Here is an 815-nt window from a genome sequence, read left to right on the forward strand (position 1 = left end):
CATGTCCTGCTTCCACCTTTAAAGACAGTAACGGCCAGCTACGTCTTCTCATTTCGCCGTCTCTGGTTCCTTTTCTCCCTCCTCTCTCCCAGGGCCCACGGGATAATCTGGGATAAGCCTCCCCCCTCAACCTCATCTCAAGATCTTTAACTGAGTCACATCCGCCAGGTCTTGTTACCGTGCAGGCCAACAGTGTCACAGGTTCCAAGACGTGAACATCTTTGGAGGTCACTGTTCTGCACAGCCAGCCTCCCCCGCAGGGGTCCCGTCACAGCCCAGACTGATTTCCACAGGTTTTAGTCCCTATCAGAGAGCATACTTCTGTACTGCTTGTCCTGGAAAAAGATTTCAGGTTTTTCTCCGATTGTGCTAACTTGGGTCACACGCTCACTGCCGAACCAGTGGCCATGGCCAGTGAAAGGGACCCGAGTCTCAGGTCCTTCCTGCAGCTAGAGTGGGGTCAGCCCCCGTGGTGACCCAGAGGAGAAGAGCCTGGTGCCTCTGAGGACAGTTGAGGAGGGAGAGGACCCTGACCCCTGCAGACCTTAAAGAGCTTATATCCATATTCAGGTGGAAGAAATGGAGCGGGGTGGTGGTGGGGGACACGGGGCGTGATTCCAGCTTGTGGGGACCAGTTCTTGCCAGGACGTCAGCTCCCGCCCTGCAGCTAAGGGGGCACTAGCAGAGCAGCTCAGCACTGGCAGTGCCATGGAGCACAGTGGTGGCCTGGTGACAACCTGATCTGAGGTTAGTATGGGACATGCCAAGGAAGGTACATGGTTAACACAGTCACTGGCAAGGTGGATAGCCTTAGA

Source organism: Bison bison, unplaced genomic scaffold (assembly GCF_000754665.1).
Source record: "Bison bison bison isolate TAMUID 2011002044 unplaced genomic scaffold, Bison_UMD1.0 scf7180017862279, whole genome shotgun sequence".
NCBI lineage: Eukaryota > Metazoa > Chordata > Mammalia > Artiodactyla > Bovidae > Bison > Bison bison.